This window comes from Chinchilla lanigera, unplaced genomic scaffold (assembly GCF_000276665.1).
Source record: "Chinchilla lanigera isolate Chin_1 unplaced genomic scaffold, ChiLan1.0 scaffold00023, whole genome shotgun sequence".
Lineage (NCBI taxonomy): Eukaryota > Metazoa > Chordata > Mammalia > Rodentia > Chinchillidae > Chinchilla > Chinchilla lanigera.
In genome coordinates, this window is record NW_004955424.1 from 19,636,814 (window position 1) to 19,657,876 (window position 21,063).

Here is a 21,063-nt window from a genome sequence, read left to right on the forward strand (position 1 = left end):
GTTGGTATATCTTTCTAGACAAGACAGAGATACTAAATCCAGAGCTAATGTGCACCTAGAAGCTCTGAGTTTATTGAAATGATGTTCTTAGGTCTGCAGGTAGTTGAATGTTCATGGTAACCTGATGTGTAGAAACGTTCAATGTTAGGAGCAGGATGGGGGAGGGTAAGGAGAAGGGTGAGGAAAAAATAAAACCAACAACCCAGGGAGGTCATCTGAGAAAATTAGGAAATCCAGATCTTTTCTTTCATAAGCCACAAATCTTTCCGGGCTTCCATCTGGCTTTCATTTCTAACCCCTTGTCTTCTAACAGACAATAAAGATAATTTTAAAAGTAAATGTATGCCCTCCCCGAAAGAGAGAAAACAAGGGGTCCTCTCTTCCCCTTCTTTAGCCTGGTAGCAGAATTTTCTTTTCAACTATTAAAAATGGTGTGGGCTACCTTTTCTCTGAAAACACACGAAGCTGATGCATAACTCTTTTCCAAATAATTAATCTTTCCAGTGGAATCTTTCAAAGCCCCACATTTCCTGTTATTTTATACAGCTGCAATTTGTAACTGGAGCTCCTGCCCAGTGTTCCGCAGGCAAAATGCCAAATCCACTACATTTCACCTACAGAGGTGCCCCACACAATAATCCTTAACCACAAGTTAAACAGTTAGGCCCTGTTCTAGTCGAGAGGAAAAGCCAAAGGAACAAAAGACTTTTAACACACCTCTGTATTAAAATTTTAGTGGATGCTCACAATATTTTATTTTCCAGCATCAACATTTGGAAGTATCACCGTTATGCCACAATAAAGGATTTTTCAAAAACGGGTTGGCTCTTGTGCTAAGCTAATATTTGTGAGTCATAAAAATGACAGCCTCTTAAGTTATCTGGAAGCCAAAAGCTGTGGTGTTTGTTTCAGACCCTCCTCATTTGCTTCCTTGTCCGTAAGTTGCAAGGCCAAAGCCAAGATGGGCTAGAGATAAGGTGGGGCAGGAATGGGGGGTTGGCCTGTGAGCCCCTTCCTTCTATCACCTCCCTTTCCCTCTTCCTTCACCTTCCTATCTCTCCTCCATGGTGTTCATGGGCTGAAGTTTCAGTTGAGAGTTTCTGTTTCAAATCCTCTTCACTCACCTCAAACACCTCCCTAGCCTCACCTCACATTTCTACACATGACCTGCTTCCTCCTGTTCAAAACTGGCTGCCACTGAACCAGACCTCAGGTTCCTCTCCAGCCTTACCTTCCTGGCACCATCCCCACTTCCTTTCCTCCTCCCATCCCTTGGTGGGTGCTTCCTGCCCTGAGGTCAGGCCCTGCACCTGTGCTCTGGATCCCAGCCTCTCCTGCTCTTCCGGAGCCTCTCTCTGTGCAGTGTCTCCTCTTCCCTGCACACGCGGCCTTTCCTGGATACCTGAACGCTCTCCGGCACCTCCCTCAACCCAGAGCTGTTATTCTTTCTTTTTGCCTTCCTGGTGAGGTTTTTTTTTTTTTTTTTGGTTTTGGTTTTTCTCCGGTACCGGGAACCGAACTCATGACCTTGCGCTTGCCAGGCAGGTGCTTTTGCCGCTGAGCTAAATCCCCAGCCCCCCGGTGAGGTTTTGAATGGGCTCTCAATGCTCCTCTTTCCTGCCTGTCAGCTCCCCTCACTCCTCAGCCTTATCCCTTGGAATGGAGTCTACACACACACACACGCGCACACATACACACACACATGCACACTCACATGCACACACACATGAACACACGCACACGGTCTCTCTGGGTCTACTTTCTCCCAAGGCTTCTTCCATGGGCTTCAAGGAACCAGACCTCTTCTTGTTTTCCTCCTACTTCTGCTGTACCCTTTGCAGGCCTGTCTGTCTCCATAGAGCCATTAAATGCTTAAGGTCTTTAAGCTTCCTTTTCTCGCTCTTCAATCCCTGGTACCCACAGTCACTGCTCCAATAACCACACTCCTGTTTGTGGTTGCATGCTTGAATCTCTAGGTAGGTCTCTCAGAGGCAAAAGTTCAAACCCCAAATCGGGAACTTTCCTTACAAACTAGGTTTTCTTTCTCACATTCCCACCTGGCAAATGCTATCACCATCCACTGAGTTGTTCAGGTCAGAAACTTACACATCCACGATAGCTCTCCCTATTTCTCAACCATGCCTCAGCCTTTCTAAATTTTTTTTTGTACTGGAATCGAACTCAGGTCTTTGCGCTTGCCAGGCGGGCGCTTGTGCCACTGAGCTATATCCCCACCCGCTAAATTTTCTTAGCTGCACCTTCTCTATTTCCACATCTCCCCTACCCACCCACCCTGCTGTCTTCTAGATGATCGCAATAGTTCCCCAGTTTATCTCCCTATGTCTAATTTTTTTTTTTTTTTTTGAGACAAGATCTTGCTGTATAGTTTACGGTGGCCTTAAACTGACTATGCTGTCCAGGCTGGCCTTGAACTCACGTCCGTCCTCCCACCTCAGCTCCCTGAGTGCTGGGATTACAGGTGTGCACCACCATGCCCAGCCTCTGCATCTTTTCTGAACTCCCCCTAAGCTGCTCTTCACAATGTGGCCAGGTCACATAACTCTCTTGTATGGAATCTTTCAATGTTCAAAACTGTGCCTTTCAACCCTGTGCCTTGTCTGTGTCCTTCCTGTCTTGGCTGCTGCTACCCTGGCACTTCTCCCTCCAGGTTCAAACGCGATGCCTCCCCTGGGCCTGGCCACTGAGGGGCTGTGTGATCCCCCTCACACACCAAGCACACAGGCGTTGGCTGCTGCAGTGAAGCATGAGCAAGGTGCTATGCAAGATGGGAGGAGAGCAGGCAGACAGTCTTCCTCCTTCCCTGCTTAGAGCTGCTCTGAGACGCAGTTTTCCTGCTCACCTTTCTGGAGAAGTCCTGTTTGCTGAACAAACATACTCGGTAACTGACCAGCTGTGTCTCCTCGCAGCTGCACCTCGCTGTGACGCAGTCAGCACGGCAATAACACTCAGCACGCGGTGCCTCACATCTGTCTTTGCCTCCCCTCCTTTTCGTCCTCACTCTCACTGTCCTGGACTTTTACCTCCCAGGAATGCCGCCGCTTTGGTTTTCTACTCTTTGAGATAAAGGCAAACTATCTCTGCAAGGTTCTGTGAGAACCAGTTCGTGTCTCCTTGTTGGCCTCTCTCTGCTCTTGCCACTTTCCTGTCTAACCACCTCGGCAGCGGAGAGCTTTCTGTTCACGACAAGTCTGCACATGCTAAAGGTTTATCGGGGAAACCCTTCCTTTCCGTCACCTACTGCATTCACCTGGCTAATTCCTTTCCCACCCCACGTCGTCTCGAAGTTACTTCCTTTGGAAACCTTTGAGGCTCTCTCCCTGCTCGCTCCTGTCCAAGTCTCCTATGTTACCTTTGAGGGACTCTCATGGATCTGACTTATGACTGAATAATGTCTCCTTCCACACTGACTGTGAACTCTGAGGCAGCAGCAGAAACACCTGCTTTCACTGCTCTTAGCATCCCCAGTGCCTACCATGGAGCCCAACACACACCAAACTTACACTGAGTAAATGTGCCAATGAGATCCAGTGGCTATGAAGGAAGACCAGAGGGTTAGGAGACTGATTCAAGATCAGAGTGCTGGCTGGGAAGTGGCAGAGCCCACTGCACCTTCCATCTTCTTTTCAAAGTTAAAGTCATCCTTCTCGATTCTGAAAAGACAGATAACAGACAGATCAATGAAACCGAGTAGAGACTCCAGAAATAGACTACATTACCTGCTTCAACATGTGAAAAGTACTCAGCCTCATTCATAATAAAAGAAACGCAAATTTAAAATACCAAGAGGCACTTTTTATCTTTCCAATTGGCAAAATTCACAGAATTAGGTAATTTCTTGTATCAATAAAACACTCCACAGGGAAGTGCCAGATTTACGTGAACGCACAAGTGTTTATGGAGTGTGCCGGTTGTCTCCCTTCGTGGAGGCGGTTTGGTAATAGCTCTTTGATTGCAGTAGGTACCAACTCACCAGAGCATACTTGCTCAGTGATTCAACCCAGCAGTTCAACTTTCAGGCATTTATTCAGTCATACATTTGTCCAGGTGGGAAGCAGTGAGGATACAAAGTCATTCATTACAGCATTATTTGAAACAGCAAAAGATTTATTGGGCAGCATTTAGGAACTGATTAAGCAGATTATTATATTTTCATAGAATGGAATATTACGTAGTTGTTTTAAAAGACCAAGTCAATTTTAACCTTTTGAATTTCATATTCCATAGCTCTACATATTGCATATTCCTATACTGGTATAGAATCCTCTCCAAGATATACTGTTAAGTATAAACAAAAACATAAAAGAAGTTATACATTCATTTTACAATATGCCACCATTTGGGTTAAAAACAAACAAAAAGTACAAATAAAACCAACTGGACTATAAACTAAACTCAGCAAGGACAATGCCCTCAAGTAATTTGTCTTTGTGATATTGCACAGCAAGTATTTTCATTAATGTTAACTAAATATGTTTCAATTAATTAATATTTGTTGGTTAAGTTGCATTGGAAGGAATGTCTTAAATGATAAAGGAAAGAGAAACAAAGGAAAAACAGACAAGTTATCATTGCCTACATTTGTTAACAAGTTGAGTAAATATTGTCAAAGGAGAAAGTGCAATCTGACAGTTGATATGTTGATTTCAGGTCATCTATTTTTTTTTTATCACTTTCCATAAATTAGCCATCCCCGTGAGAATTGAAGAGCTGTGTGCTTTTGATTGTATCAACTCCTTTCTGCCTCAGCTTGGAAAGAAAAGTTACCCTAGAAAACTCTGCCTGCCAAAAGCTCACTCAGATCAGGTCTCTGTTATTTTATTTCCTCACTGCCAGATTAACCCAGTTTCTCACTCTTACACAGCATCACGAAAATCAAATGCAAAGATGCTTATGTATTGGCAGAACAATTTGTTCATGCTAAAAAAACAGGTATAATTTGATTAAAGCCGGGGTTTCATATTGCTGCCTGCATGTTCCTTTGGAAGATGTATGGCTTTATGGCTTAGACCTGGAAGTAATAACTGTGAAATCTGGCTGTTGCCAAAGTAAATATCTGCCTGTTTTCCTGTCAAAATGCTCAGTGTGTGAGCTTGCTATGCCTCAGTACGGACGTTACTGCTACAGAAGCACTTATGCTATTTCTTCCTTGATTTGAAGGCTCTTTTTTTCTTTTACTGAATAATATTGAAGTGTATAAATATGCAAGATGTTTTCTAGTGTAACAAAAGCTCAAAATTGTTATAACATTGAGAAGCTATCGTTTGCTTATCCTGACATCACTATGTTAAAGACAGTGAAAGTCCCATCAAAGAGTGGACAATGAGCTCTTTGAAGGACCAGCCTTGACCCTTTGGCCTCATCTTGATAGATGATAGATAGATAGATAGAGTCTTGGTTACTTGTGTCATTGCTGAGACAAAACACCTGACACTCAAAGTTAAAGGGGGAAAGGTTTATTTAGCTCACAGTTTGTAGAGGTTTCAATCCATAGTTGGCTGGCTCCAAGGCAGGGTGGCACATGGCAGAGGGACATGGCAGAGGGGAATAGTTCATAGCACACACAAGGTAGCAAAAGCAATAATAGACCTTAATAGCATCTTTCTGCCTCTTTTATATTGTCTCTAGGCTTCCGGGATTAGGGATGTGCCAAACCAATCATTGACCTGATTTAGTGTTCACGCACCCTTAACCCTAGTATCACACATTCTAGATCCAGCCATCTCTGAAAAAGTCCCACCTGTGACTGTATGAAGTTTTGGGGGGACATCTAGACCTAAAGCATAAGAGATAGATAAATAAATGATAGATAGATAGATATAGAGATATAGATAGATAAATAAAGAGAGACCTTACCTAAGGAGAGGTATGGAATAGAGCAGGGGTGATGAACCATGCGTGTCACTCATTTTTCTTTTAAGACAAAGATATTAATGAATGAGTTGCTTTTTCTAAACTAAAACCTCAGAATTCAGATTTAATTGCAGTGTGGGCACTTTCTGATAAATAAGTGGGTTTGATGTTGCAGTTTTGGCACTTGTCTCTAAAGGGTTTGCTATCCCTGGAATACAGACTACATTTCCTAGCCTCTCTTGCAGCTAGATGTGGCTGATCATTGGTATGTAAGCAGCATTGTTGTATAGATCTTCCAAGGACTTGAAGGAATATAATCTTCTTGGGTGAACCTCCTTTTTATCCTTTGGGGCTTGATGGCTTGTGTTAGAATGCTGGAATGACAGAGATGAAAAAGACATAGTTCCTGTCCTCAGGACATTTATCATGTATAATCACACTTTAGAGATGTAGAACTGCCAGAAAAGGGAGTGAATTCTGCGTGAAGGAAACTTGAAAGCCTTTACAAAGAGGATACTATCTAGGGTGGTGTTTTAAAAGTGAATTACAACAGTGAAAGTTATATTTATTGAAGACTTACTATGTTCACAGGTGTTATTTCATTTACTTTATGTGATAATCCTGTGAAGTAGATACCACTGTTAAGCCATTTTACAGATAAAGGGGGCAGAAAAAGTTACATGATTTCCTTGATATTAGAAAGCTAGGCAGTGGCCAGAGCCAAGATCTGAGGCTTGGCATAGCTGACTTCCCTAAGTCCCCAGGGCTGGGGACCTGTGAAGATATCGAGATGGAAAGACAAGCACCCCCCCCTCTGCTTTGATAATGTGGTCCAGCAGCAGTCAGTGCAGACAGTTCAAGCCAAAACGGAGGTCTGGTACAATTTAGGCCAGTATTGTCTAGTTTGTTCTCGTATTTTGCAGAACAGCAACATTTTGATACGTTCAAGAAAGGAAACAAAAGATCTATATACACAGTAACATATAAAGATCCAGAGAAGATATTTTTTTAAAAGCGTAGTTTAATTCCATTGGAGCCAGAGCTTCTTTGGAGAATATAACAACTTAAATAAGAACTTATAGCACTCAACAACCACCACTGATCCATTTTACTTATTTCACCAATGCCTATGTTTTCCTGAAAGTGTTTTAAAGGATAATCCAGATAGTGTATTATGCTACTGTTATATGCTTTAGTAAATGTTATCAAAAAGAGAAGATTTTCTTATATAAAGTACCCACTCTCTATCATGATTAAATAATTCCTTAATATGATTTAATACCCAGTTTATAGTCCATGTCTCCTATTATCTAGAAAGTTAGAGGCCCTTTTAAAAAATAAAGACCTTTAGAACACTTTCCTTATTACATTGATTTAGTTTAACAACCTGGTGACAATACAAAGCCATCATAGGTTAGAAAAACATTCAATAATTGATAGCTCTTTTCCAGGGAATAGTTAAATAGTTAAAGCTCTGTCCTAATAATTCAAGTTGAAAATTGTAGAAGAGTACACACAGTCCATCTTCGTCCTCAAACTCTCTTCTGACTCGTGAAGAGACTGGTAACTGGATTGTAACACCTTTTATTTACTTATTTAACTTTCTACACAGAAGCGTAGTAGAACCCTTTTAGCATTCCAGGAACACATGTTCTAAGAAACACAGAAATCTTGATTTGGAGAAAACCAGTTGAAAGAGAGCTTCACTTTTTGTAGGTGCTTTAGTATTTGGTAGCTATAACTCTGAACTCTTACTATGTAAGTTTTTCAGTTTTTAAAAGGAAGGGCAGAGTAATCACTCCTAGTTGTGATTTCTAGTACAGCTGTCAAATTTACACACACACACAAACACACACACACACACACACACACACACACAACACTGTAAAACTTAAAACAGAGAAGTATGTTTGTAAAGTTAGAATCAGGTCAAAGCCATGCGAGGCAAGTGACTAGGTTACTATCTGATCTATGTGAAGGATATTAACCTAAAAGAAATACTTGTAATAGGAATCTGTAAAGTGACAAAGTAATAAACCACACAGCAAAACAGCGATTTGGTTTTCCAGTCTATGAGAGCAACTAAAATAGACACCTCATACCAGTACACTGCCAATGGTGTCTTCTAAATTAAAGAACAGAAGAAATGATTTCATTAGTTGATGCTTCGATAGCTAGCTAAATATTTATATACCCCACAAGCACTGTACTCAAAATTTACAATTGCAAAACAGCCTGCAGCAACCAAAATATTTATTGAGTCATAAAAATTCAAGGTTATTAACCCAAATATCTTCTTGCTTTGTATAAAACTAATTGTGAGGCCAGGGAATGCAATTTCTAAGACAATTACCAGGAATAGGGGCTTTAATGACTTTGTCTCATTGTAGTGAATAAATAAATAGCAGCTACCTAATCCAGTCTACTGAATGAGCTTCTTGCCAAACCTCACTGTTAATCAAAAGCATTTCTCACTGTGAGTCCAGGTGATTCTTTACCTGAAGTTAGACTTGTGCACCATCGGAATCTGAAATCTGTGATCCTGAAGCAGTACTTAGCCTTGGACAAACTGGTGCCTGACGGTACATTGTCAGCTGCAAAACTGTGGAGCAGAAAGCAAACACAAGTGGAAGCCACTGAAATAATGAAATCTCCAAGTTCTATGGAGCCATTGAACGGTTTCACATGGCAAGCAGAAACTCTAGTTAGCTTTGGGTTAGCTAGGGAAGGCATGTTTCGGGGGGGTTTGTACTCAGGTGGTATGGGAATCCTTTCCCCGCATGACACGAGACATAGCTAGTCGTGGCTTAGCTAATTGCTGCAGGACAAGATGCACAAGGAGGAGTCAGGTCCTTGAAGCTGAGTTCAGCCTAGACAGAGCCAGCTAAAGGGGCAGTGAAAGCAGAGGATGACATCTGGAGAGCACGGTGACAGGCAAATGTCGGCAGTGCCAGCAGTCGGCAGTAGGAAGCGCCACACAGAGCAGTAGAGGCCAACGGACAGGCAAGGAGAAGCAACTCAGAATCCTGGAGGTGGTGCCATTCAGAAATCCAAGAAGATGGCGGTGAGTCAGCAAGAGGGAGGACCTGGCACAAGCTGTAGGGAGGACGTAGAGTGGTATAAAGACCCAGATCAAGTATTATGGCCTATGTCTAGATGTCTCCCAAAGCCTCATGTGGTCTAGATGGGGCTTTTCAGAGGTGGCTGAATCTAGAGTGTGATGTGGGGATTAAGGGTGTGTGATTACTAAATCAGTCCATTGATGGTTTGGCACTGCCCTAATTCTGGTAGCTGAGACAGAATACAGAGAGGGGCAGAAAGGGCCAGGGATAGAGCTCAGTGAACAGCACCTGCTTGGCGAGCATGAGGTCCCGAGTTCAATTCTTGGTACCAAAGGGGGGCGGGCAGAAAGAAGTTGATAGGGTTGCTTGCTGGTTCCCTCATGCTTGCTTTGCTACCTTCTGCCCACCATGAACTCTTTCTCCTCTGTGATGCTTGTCTGCCATGCGACCCTGCCTTGGAGCCAACTAACTATGGACTGAAACCTCTACAAACTCTAAGTAAATCTTTCCTCCCTTAACTTTGGATGTTATAATTTTGTCTCAGTAACAGGAAAAGAAACTAAGACATCAGGGCAAAACAGAAACCCAGTGTTTTTACTAGGGTATACATTAGGGGCTGTAACAAAGAGGTCCCATGTAATGGGGCTTACATTGCATAATACCATAATTTATTTTTCTTTCATACAGCTCTGCAAAAACAGGAAAGATACTCTTGGCTCTGTGAAGATCTCCAGGGGCCCAAAAACCCATCTTCTGCATAGAGTTTTATCTTTGCATCCAAGATTATTGCTCCAGCTCTCTTCTGCTCTTGGTCACAACTAGCTTACCAGTACCCTATTGGAATTCCAGCTTGTGGAACAGAGTTATGGAAGGTAAGAACACTTATGCTATGATCTGAATGTTTGTGCCCGCCTATCCATGTGTTGAAATCCTAGCCCTCGAGATAATGATATTACAAGGTGGGGCCTTTGGGAAGTGACTAAGTTGTGGTGGCAGATGGGCTCCACCACTATCACCACCCTACCACTCATGGTTCCTTTGTGAGTGGGAATGATGACCTTATACAAAAGCCAGAGAGAGAGACACCTCACCCCTGCTCCCAGGTGAGAACACACCAGACACAAAATCTGCTGGTGCCTTGGTCTTGGACTTCCCAGCTTCCAGAACTGCGAGAGGAAAAAAAGTATAGTTCATAAACTATGCTCCTCTGTCTGTGTTACTTTGTTACAGCAGCTGAAATGGATTGAAACATTTTATTTTGGTGGTGGTGAGGCTCAGTAATAGAACACGTGCTTAGCTTGTACAAGGCCCTGGGCCAAAAAAAAAAAAAAAAAAGGTTTTATGTTGATACTCATGAAGCAAAGGTTACACACATCTCTTCTACCTCAGCCAAATCTAGTCATGTCACCACTTGTAGTTGTCAGGGAAGCTGGAAAATAGGGTCTCTACTTATGTAACTGTGCATCTCAAGGAAGAGGGTTGTATTAGGTCTTGCAGCTATGGTAATAAATTTTAAAAAATTGGTGACTTAAAAGAATAGCAATTTATCCTCTTATAATTCCGAGAGCAGAAGTCCCAAATCAGCATCACTATGTCAATATGAAGATGTTGGCAGGGCTGCCCTCCCTCCAGAAGGCCGAGGGAGAGCCTCCGCCTCTTCCACATTCTAGTGGCTGCAGTGTTCCCTTGTGGCCACATAACTTCAATCTCTGCATCTGTGGCCACACTGCCACCTTTTCCTCTGTATATTCCCCTTCTCGTTTCCCTGATATGATTGCATTTTTGGGGTCCATCCGGATACCCAGCAAAGAGTCTCCTCACTTCTAAAGCCTTAATCATATGTGCAAGAAAAAAATCTTTTTTGCCAGCCAGGTGTGGTGGCCCAAGCCTGTAATTCTAGCACTTAGGAGGCTGAGGCAGAAAGATCTCAAATTTGAGGCCAGCCTAGGCTACATAGCAAGATCAAGGCTGATTTAAAACACACAATGAGACTCTGTCTCAAGAACAAACAAAAAAAAAATTTTCCCCCAAATAATGAGACACGTACATGTTCTAGGAGTTAGAACCTGAAATTTGGAGGTATCAGTACTCAGCCCACTAAGCGTACTCAGTTACTAAGAGGAAGGACAATTTCTTCTGCAATACCCAGCCATCAAGATAAGGAGCTCTGCTGGATGCAGCCAGCCTCATCCTCTACCATGGACCAGAGCCAGTCTCTAGTCGGATAGGCTTTCCCTCTGGGTCATATGGGCCTGGGGTCTTGGCTGCATCTTGGCTGGGGCAGAGGCAGAAAGGTAGCCCTGACACAGGGAAAGGTCCACAAAGCCAAGGAGGTGGCAGCCAGGCAGTTTGTGTCTTGCAAACAGTATCTGCCACTGCGAGAAAACTTAGGAAGTGTCACCCAGGATACACATAAAGCTCCTGGACCAATATGGAAATACTGAGACCTAGGCCATGCCCTGGGACAAAAATGACACCTCCCCCTACAACACTTCCCTCCTCTCCATGCCCCAAAATACCACTCTGGATGCTTGCCAATGAAAGGAAAAAATCCCCTTTCACCCACTTCCCAGTATTTTACTCCCCAGAATAAACTACTCTTGAGCTTGATCTTTCCTGATTTTTCTTTATTTATGTATAAACACATACTTGTACACAGATCTATGTATCTATCCATCTGTTGGTCTATCTAAATAGATCAATATGTATATAGAGAGAGCTATAAGGGGTTCTTTTTGCATAAGTGGTATTATGCCATGTGTGTGGGATTCTTTTATTAACTTAATAATACATCACACACACTGTTGCTTGTCAACATTAATAACAAACAGTGCTCACAACATTCCAGGCAAGGTGCTGAGCACTTGCTTTCCATGTTTATCTCATGACATCTCCCAAACACCTCATTAGGTCAGTGCTATTATTTTCTCGTCTTAAAAGTGACAAAACAGTCACACAGGGCTTCAGCGACTCGTCCAAGGTCAGGTAATTGGTGAGTGGCAGAGCTGAGATTTGCACCCAGGTCATTGCTACCTGGACCTCAACGTTCCCTAGATTCTTTTTTACTTATTATGTTTCTGCCATAAACGTCCGTATAAGTCCTTGGCTCTTCCGCTGAGACCTCTGGGCACTCACACGGATAAGTTCAGCTTTTGCGTCACCACCTCTCAGACTTCTCTGAAAACCGGTGTGGCCTCCGCCTGCCGGACGGCTGGCCATCGCGTGGAGCCCTTGGCCTTTTTGCACCAGCTGGCTTGTGCTGGGAAGGAGCGCTCAATTCCATGCCCGCGGCTGCACCTGCCCTCACCCTGGCTCCTTGCCTACTCTTCTCTGCCTCTAGACTTGTGCCCTAGTGGGTTTGGCCCAGCATCTGGTGCCCCTGCTCAGATAAACTGGATGAGGTGCCAGGGGAAAAGGCCTCAGCACCGCATCTCTCCTTGGTGCAGCTACTTCTGGCACCTTCTGCCTGAAAACCCAGGGTCCCGACTATGGTGTTTCTGTCTCCTCCCTGGGGATCTGAGTGGACTGGGCCCCCCGTGCTGCTACAGCAAATAGAAAATCTTTGTGATTGACAGTGGCCAGTGTCAGCCTTTCCTCTGGGTTGCTCCACTGGCCTAGAGCAGGTGGCCAAGGTCTGGTACCGGTGAGACTCCTGCTTCCCTTCTGGGCTGTCACCATGGAAACAGATGCCCCTGAAGGACTACATCTCCCTCCCTGTCTCTCATACTAACCTTTTAGGGGGCTCTGTCCTGCCCACAGTTGCCCTGGACTCCTTTCCTGTCTGCACAGGCTTCTTTTCGGCATGTGCAGTTGCTATGTGATCCTGAGCCCACAGGCTTCAGCCATCCTTAGGGGTCACGAGACTCGTGTGAGGGTGAATGGCCCTGCTGACCAATGTCACACCAAGGCGACGCTGCAGGTAGTTGTGAGTGCGGTAGGGGAGGTTCTCGGAGAACCTGACCCTGAACCTGGGAGGCTCAAGGCTTTGCCCCGGGCAGGACCAAGTGAATCACTCTGAGGTGCTAGGGCAAAGGTCTTAGCAACCTGTCTCCTTGGTGCTGCTGTTTGTGGGAAGCCCTGCTGGGGAGCCACACCCTCACCACTGCCAGCCTCCCTGGTCTGTCCAGTTGGCATCTTCTCTACCTGACCTAGTTCAACAGGAGCTGCCTCAGGCTCCACCAGCCTGAAGACAGGAGGTGCAAAGAAATCAAAGGATCTTTACAAGGCTAGCCACGGAGATACCAGATTCCAGGAAGAAGCCCAGGCAGAGCTTTTGGTGGTTCATCATGGGCCTGTGGGCCTTCCATCCACTCCCTCTGCACCTGCGCCCACTGCTCCAGCCTCTGTCCCTCACATCCCTCGGTGCTGCCCTGACTCAGTGATGATCCTGTGAGCAGCAGGTGCAAGGTGAGGGCCTCCAGGCCCTTGATTAGTGGGGCTGCCTGGCCCCACATCCTCCCCACCCCACCTGCTCCCCCCTCTGGGCACTCCCAGAGCTGGGAAAGGCTGTCTCACCTGGCCTTGGGCCCTGTCTGGACTCTGCTCCTCCCTCAGGCCAGCATCACCTGTCCGTCCTCTTGGGTCTTCCTGACCCTCCGAGGCCTGTGTGTACTCGGCCGACGCTTTCTATCACAGGTAACTCAAGCCTGCGCCAGGTTTTCCAAGAGCCCGTAGGACTGATGTTTCCCTGATTGTCTCCACTTCTGGTTCCAGGGGCTCTTGCCTCTGTTTCAGTCACACTTAGACAAATCAAATGCAAAGCTCAGAATGTCCCCCACATCTGTAAGTGTCCTCGCCCCCTAAGTACTCTGAGAGCTTGGTCATTTCTTCTGGAAGCGCAGGCACCCCGGGCCAGGTCTCCTGCTGAAGCTAATGCATTTTGTTATCTAACTGGTTCTTCTTGCTCACCACCTTCCTTTCCCTTCTGTCCCAGATAGAAATGAGGCTCCTTCGATAAATACGTTGGGATCACCCTGTATGTACAAGCTTATCAAAGCATTTCTCCAAGCCCCAAGCTCTCCCTAAGAATTGTGCTGAGTAAACATTTCTGCATTAGATCACACTTTCAGTCCTGGTCTTCAGAGTGCAGGTCTTCAGGAAGCTCTGACTCCCACTGGCCAGGGCTATCGCTCCCTGTCACGGTCCCCAAGAGCAGCAGTTCTCTAGGTGGACTCCCAGGGCTGGCAGCTTCAGCATCACCAGGCCCTTGGGAGAGAGGGAGATGGTGCAGCACCCCAGTCCCTGGGTGGGGCCAGAGGCCTCCAGGGCAGTCTTACCCTTGTCCTCTGAGGCTCTCTCCCTCCCAGGAGGAAACAGGTCCACTTCCTGCCCATCAGGAGAGCAGTTTCTCCTGGGAAGCTGTAGCTTTTCACTTTACACAAGATGCTGGGGTCTGTCAGGCCATGCTCAGCCCTGTGTTAGTCAGCGCCATGAATCAAACTTTCCTATAGTCTGTCATGAGAGGCCAGCTGGCCACCAAAGCAGGTAGAAGCGAAGCCCCTTCCATGGATACTACTGCTTTGAGAGGCCAAGAAACAAAACATGGAATCTCAGGCTTTGGGGAGGGGGAGGATTTCCTGGAGGCAGCACGGTTCTCCTGGTCGTCCTGAAACCACCATGTCGAGAGGGTCCTCTTGTTGCTAGAAAAGGAAAACCAAACCGCCCGATGCCTCGTGTGTGCGATTTTGATCCACTTGTGCTGAAGTCAGACTTCCGTTCACAGCATCCCAGAGCACAGACAAAGCTGGAGTGGGAGTCAGGGGCCAAGCATAAGGGGTCTTGAGAAGCATTTCTAAAAGTTGGGCTTTATCCTAAGAACAATGGAGGACCCTGGAAGACTTCTGGTGTGGGAGTGACTGCTCAGATTTTAATGTGCGAGGCTGGGCTGGCCTCACTGCAAAAAAGAGGATTGGAATGGGGCCTGTGTAGGGTCACAGAGAATGGATGCTAGGAAACAGATGAGGGGAATTCCAAAGCAGCTTCAAATAGGACATTGCAGTGGTGACTGAGAGAAGTGGCCAGATTTGCAGGGATATGGAAAATGGAGGGGGAAGGGAAAAAAATACAGGTAAGTGCTGTGTGCTAGGCTGGGTCCTAGGCACTTCACATTTTTTAAAAGTTTCTTTCTTTTCTTTTTTTTAGTTTCTTAGAGACAGGGTCTTGCTATGTAGTCCAGGCTGGTCTTGAACTCACTGTGTAGCCCAGGCTGGCTTTGAACTTGTGGTAATCCTCTTACCTCCACCTTCCAAGTGCTGGGAGTGCTACCATGCCCAGTCTGATGTATAAAACTCACAGTGAAAACCTGTGGAGTCTTACTGCTATAGTCCTTATTTTGCAGATGAAGAAACTGAGGCACAGAGAAGAGAACAATAGGCTCAAATGGTTCCTGATTGGATCAAGGTGTGAAAGTGAGGGAAGACGGACTAAAGGGGGGAGGATTGGGGGTTTTCTGTCATTGTTTTTTGTCCTTTTTGAGACAGGGTTTCCCTATGCAGTTCAGGCTGGTCTTGAACTCATTTCATAGCCCAGGCTGGCCTTGAACTAGCAGCGATCCTCCTGCCTCACAATGTTGAGTGCTGGGATTACAGGCACGGGTCACCACACCCAGCAACCGAAGCTTTGGTTTCTTATGGGAGTACTGCAGGGCTGTTGGTGTCCCTCCTTGAGAAGGGGAATGTGGGAGGAGAAGCAGGGTTTTCGGGGAGGGGAACAGTGAGTTCTTCCTGGCCTTGTTGGGCTCCGGAGGAGGAGGCATGGAGCCCCATCTCCTTCATGTACTCTTTTTAAGGCACCCCAGTGTGATATGATTTAAGCAATTTTATCCAGAAAGGGTTATGCTAATAAAAAAAACTCCTGTGTTGGAAGGGAGAGAGTTTTAGCGAGGTGGGACGGCCATTGTGGGTTATTTTTAGGGCTCCAGGACTGTGCTTGGCTCCGGGATTTTTATCCCTGAATCATGAAAGATAAACCCTTTGTCTTTACATGGGTGGCCACCACGTCTGTGCATTTAATTGTCTTGTTTTGCATGGAAAGCCACTTCTTTGGAAAAGAGTTTGTCACCCAAGGGACCAGAATGAATCGAGTAAATATGTGTTTAGCCATTTTCTAAAAATCTGTAGTTTATCCCAAGAGACCAGGAAGGTTTATGTCTCCTAAGTAAACAGCCATTAAATGGTATATTAAAATGTATATTATATACCTGAGTGGTCCACAGAGTAATTGGGCATCTTAGGAATATTTTAAAACATGTGTCCCACATCCCTCAGCGCTGTTCCAATCCATCAAGTAACCATATACTTAGCACATGTGTTCTGCACAGTAAGAGTCATTTTATGAACCCTTGTTAAAGGGAACAAAACTAAAAGGCATCAGCTGCAGTCTGTTTTTCAGAAGTGTTTATGCCGACCAAATGCAGACAAAGGGAAACAAAGCCAGAGGGAAATATCCACCATCGATGGCGCCCTGCTCCCTGACTGGGCGGTACCCCAAGGCGGACCTGGACCAGGAAGATCGAGCGTTAGACTCACTTGCACACCTTCTGCAGGTAGGCTAGAAGCTGTCAGAAAAAAGGAAAGGGGAGAGGGGTTTACAGCACTGGCACAGGTTATAGCCCCCAGGGAAGCATTCACACTTCCCTGCAGAGAATGAAAAGCAGGTGTTTTGGCAGCTGGCTGGCAATAGAGAAGAAAAAGGCCAAGGTCCAACTTTCTCCGGTGTGCTATGGTGGCCAAGGAGATGCAGCAGATGGGAGGCGAGTTGGGCACTTACTTGGTGGGGACCCTAGCAGGAGTGGAGGATCCCCCTAGAAAACTCAAGGATTTGTGGCTAAGGCCTGAAGGCAGTGGCTCTCCTGAGCTCCCGGGGAGGGTTTCCAACACCTGCCGGCATCTCTGAGCCATCCCGGCTCACTGCTGTTCTCAAGGAGACAGCACTTCACACCCCTTTGCTTCCCTGGTATTTTAGCTCCTCCTTCATACTCAGACAGTGGTTTTTGCATGTTAATTCTGCCGGCTATAGGGAGTGAGATTCTACTAAGCCTGCTCCCCCCACATCTGAGAACCACTGTAAGCCTTTGGCTCCTAAATAAAAGGAATCAAAGCTGCTTCTAAAGTGGAGGGGTTTGGCAGTGAAGGTGAGTTAGGAGCGTCTGAGCCAGAGTGACAGTGACTGATTCTGAAGGTCCAGAAGAGCTTCGCAGGACGGAGAACAGCTTCTTTTAAGATCCCACCAGAAGGCCTGGGGTTGGCCAGGAGAGGAAAGTACATGACTCCCCAAAGACTGCATCCACTAAGCCAGCATGAGAAAGCAGGAAAAAAAATGTAGGCAAACAGGAAGGTGAATAATAGGGAGGAGTTGAGAGGAAGTAATAATTGGAGAGGAAATTTTGAAAAACAGAAAAGGAAAAGTAACTTTTTCTGGGGAAAAGCCAGGCCATGTCACACTGTAAATTTTTCGAGGGTTAATCAGTGATTCACTCACTGTGGACTGTTTTTTCTCCGTTAGGAAGGAGGAGAATTCACTGTGTCGGGATGGATGGTGGCACCCCTTGATTAACTGTGGTATTAGAACGGCTTGTATCAGTGGCTATTATCTGGGAACTGGGGAATTCTTTTGACGTTAGTTTTGGACGTTGTCCTAATCAGTTTTAAAGTATGACACAGATGCATTCCTCCAATGTTTAAAGTCTAAAGTCACGGGTGCCTCTAGGCAAGGAAGGAAATGGGCTGTGTAAAACGCCGGAGTGCGTCTCAGCACAGCCTTACAGGCTTAAGAGAACAACTGTGATCTTGGAATCTGCGTCAGGTGAGGTTGTCATGTGGCCTCGGGCTTTATCATTGCTCACATCTTCATTACCAGCAACACTGTGGCTGCACTGGATGGGGGGTCAAGGAGCTCCCACTTTGTTGTCTAACAATCTTCATTTAGTGAGCACATACTATGTACAAGCATTTTCATGGGGACTTTGCACTTCTCCTGCCTGACCCAGCAACCTGTCTTTATCTACTTCACTTCACACATGGGGAGATCCCAGAGGTGCCTTTGCTCTTTAGTGCTGTAGGCAGAGCCACCTAGCAGCAGTGTCCTCACTGAACTGCATTATGAGCTATTTCTTTGCAGAACACTGGCTTGTCAGACTGTATTCCTCACATGGTAGAAGCAGGGCAGCAGGTGGGGGGTAGTGGTGGAGAGGTGTCACCTCGGGAAGAGGGGACAGTTGAGTAAAGCCTGAAGGAGTGGAGACATGGTCTAGGGGAGAGATTCCAAACTGTGGGGATGACAAGGGCAAAGAAGTAGGGACAGGAGTGTAGCAGGGTGCTGTGTGCCCAGGAGGAGGGGCTGCAAGGGATAGGAGAGCAGGGAGAGCTCAGAGAGGGGGGCAAAGCGGCAGAGGCAGAGGAAGCAGGCCCTCGGAGACCACTGGAAGGACTGCGGCTTTCCCAGGAAGGAGGAGTCATTGAAAGCTTTTGAGTGGGAGAGGACGATAGTTCTAATTTTTTAATCGGCTCACTTCAGCCTCTGTGCTGAGAACAGACTATCTGCAGTTTTATAAGACAGTGAGGACTGGTGCAGATGGACTAGTTAGAAAGCTCTAGAATTGTGCTGGTCCGTGTTCTCAGAGAAACAGAACCAACTGATAGAGACTGATAGGTAGGTGGGTAGGAAAGGAGAGATTTACTATGCGGGATTGGCTTCCACCATCAAGGAAGTTGAGAAGTACCACGATCAGCCATTTGCCAGTTGGAGCCTCAGGAGAGCCGGTAGTGCAGATCTAGTTGAAGCTCCGAAGCCCAAGAACCAGAAGCGCTGGTGTCTAAGAGCAGGAGAAGATCGATGTTCCGCTCAAGCAGAAGCACATTTATCCTTCCACCACCTTTTTGTTCTGTTTGGATCCTCAGTGGCTTGGATTACACCCACCCACATTAGTGAGGGAATACTCACTACACAGATTCAAATAGTAACCATTTTGGAAACACCCTGCAGAGACAACCACAGATAGTATTTTACCAGCTATCTGGACCTTCCTTAGACCAGTCAAGCTGACCCACAGAACCGCCCATCACAGGAAGTAATCCAGATTTCCAGTCCGCTGCCTCCCCAACATTTGCTCCATTGATGGAGACTCAGCTATTCCACCTTCACCCCTTCCTCACTGTTCTTTTGGCTGCTGACTTACAGAAACTCATCATTCGTCTGAGAGACCATTGCGGAGCATCTGGGAGGAGTCTCCTCACCCCTATCTCTCAACTGCAAAGCTCTCCTCCTTAGCGCTGCTAGTGGAACTGCCTTCACACAGACTGAGCCAGGCATGGTGATGCATAGCTAGAATCCCAGGTACTCATGAGGCTGAGACAGGAGGATCAGAAATTTGGGACAGTGCCTCAAAATTTTAAAAAACAAATTTTTTTAATGGCTGAAGGTGTGCCTCAGTGGTAGAGTGCTTGTATGGTTTCGATCCCCAGTGATGTTGAACCATGCATGTGCACGCGCGCGCGCGCACACACACACACACGTTGGAGATCATCACTTCTCTAGACAGCTTTGCTATGGCAGACGCTGAGGAGATCAAAATATGGTAACAAGATAACCCCTGCCCTAGAGGCAACCCCCTGTGCCATAGGAGAGGGACACAGAAGAAATGACCTGCAGCACCAAGTGCTGTGTGCCATGCTGCTAAGTCCGGAGAGTACAGAAAGAAAAGCAAGGTCAAGGGCAGAGATGGGTGGTTACATTAGGCCTAGGCCTTAATGCATGAGAAACAATTTCTTGGCAGACAGGAAAAGAGAAAACAATTTGCAGCAGGAAGAACAACATGGGTCCATTCAGCCTGGTCCAGGAGGAGGGTCTGACGCTCCTCCACACCAGGGAGCTTCATCTCTCAGTGCAAGCTTCGGATTAGCCCAACTCACAGTGACTGACATTAACTTTTTCGTTTAAAATTTTTAAAAAATTTGACTTTACTTTTTAGAGCAGTTTTCGGTTCTTGGCAAAGTTGAGTAGAAGGGGCAGATTTTACATCTCTCCCTGCCCAGACAAATGCAGTCTCCCCACTAGTGATACTGGTGCCACAGTGACACACTTGTTACAAATAGCTGACACATCATTCCCATGCAAAGTGTACCACTGATGTCTTGTATCACAGCAGTATTTTCTCGCTCTCCTGAACACAGGCCTTCATGTATGCACTCTAATACTACAGTCCTATTCCTTTTATAAATTTTATTTTGACAGAGTCTTGCTGAATTGTTGAGTCTGGCCTTGAACTCCAGAGTAGCTGAGATCACAGATGTGTGCCACCAGGCTGCATCAGCACAGTGATACATTTGTTACACATTTTTTTTTTTTTTTTTGAGACAGGGTCTCGCTATGCAGTTCAGGCCGGCCTTAAGCTCACTTTGTAGCCCAGGCTGGTCTCAACTTACAACGATCCTCCTGCCTCAGCCTCCCGAGTGCTGAGATTACAGGCATGCACCACCATGCCCGGCTTTTTGTTACAGATGGCTCACACTGACACACCATTACCATGCAAAGTCCATCGTTTACATTAGGGTTTACTCTTGGTATTACATGTTCTATGGCTTTGGGAAAATGTGTAATAACAAGTATCCACCTTTATAATATCATATGGAGTGGTTCACTGCCCTAAAGCCCTCAGTGTTCCGTGTGTCCCCTTCTCCCTTCTCCCCCACTGTTGGTCTTCATAGAGTTTTTTGGTCTCCATAGTTCATCTCTCCCTTCCCCCTCACTTTTGGTCTCCGTTTTCAGAACACCAACTAGTTCACTCATAGTATACAGACTGTTCAGACTTGTTTCTTTCACCAAGCAATATGCACTTAATGTTGGGCTGCATTTCCTTGTGGTTTGATAACTCATTTCTTTTTGTCATCGAATGCTCCTCCATCATCTTGATGTACCACAGGTTGTCCACTCACCTGCTCAAGGGCATGTTGGTTATTTCTGAGTTTTGGCAGAGGTGAATAAAACTGATATAAACATGCATGTGCACAGTTTTGCATGAACATAAGCTTTCAACTCCTATGGGTAAGCTGAGCGTGGTGGTGCATGCCTGTAATCCCAGCACTTTGGAGGCTGAAGCAGGAGGATCATTGTGAGTTCGAGACCAGCCTGGGCT

General features: G+C 45.9%; 1 long non-coding RNA gene across 1 annotated transcript; it reads right to left on the reverse strand.

The window, feature by feature from the left end:
• Positions 1–18,413: 18,413 nt before the first annotated feature.
• Positions 18,414–21,044, reverse strand: LOC106148611. The gene is made up of 2 exons (XR_001234251.1): positions 20,864–21,044; positions 18,414–18,908 (listed from the first exon to the last, which is right to left on the reverse strand). It is a non-coding gene; the product is annotated as an uncharacterized LOC106148611 (long non-coding RNA).
• Between the last annotated feature and the right edge of the window lie 19 nt (positions 21,045–21,063).